We start from the raw sequence: 796 nt of genomic DNA on the forward strand, positions 1-796 counted from the left end.
AAAATTTCATATTAATAAGTCCATAATAACAAGAGAGATCTCAGAACATAAGTCAGATTGAGAGATGTTATCAAAGAAAGTTTTTAGTATTGCAAGTGAACAATGTAACACACACACAAGTTTGTATTATATTTATTATTATTAATTTTTATACCTTTTTAAAATAATTTTATTTTAAATTATTTAGATATTTGATGAATAGATTATGCAAAAATTATGTTTAACGGAAGATACATCAAATGTTGAGGAAGCAAGTATATCGTCAAATGAACTAAGAAAAGAAAACATATAAGCCCAAAAATATATGTTATCTTCTTCTGAAGACGATTTATGTTCATATAATAAAGAAAATTATAGTGTTAGATCATAACAAAATCTACCTGCTCTTCCAAAGATATTTTGTGTCAAATAATAAAGAACTACTATAGAGTATGTCACCAGCTACTAGAGATATTATGTAAAAACACTTTGTTTAATTGTTTATGCAGTAAACAGAAATGGTGAGCATTATGTAGCTATAATTTATTAACCTTATATGATATATTCGTGAAAAATTAATATACTTAATTACTTTTCAAATATTAATGACAAGAAAAATAAACAGTGATAAGAAAAATAAGTGTTTCAAAGATTTAAGACTTTCCAAAGTTATGATACGTAAGTATTTTTGTTCTGTTATTTTCAATTCATAACAATGAAAATGTTACAAATAGTAACACATCTTTTATAACAAGTTCTGCTTCAAATATCAAAAATAAAAATCTATATACTCATGGTAACTTCAAAATATATATAT

The sequence above is a fragment of the Atta colombica genome, unplaced genomic scaffold (assembly GCF_001594045.1).
Source record: "Atta colombica isolate Treedump-2 unplaced genomic scaffold, Acol1.0 scaffold77, whole genome shotgun sequence".
Lineage (NCBI taxonomy): Eukaryota > Metazoa > Arthropoda > Insecta > Hymenoptera > Formicidae > Atta > Atta colombica.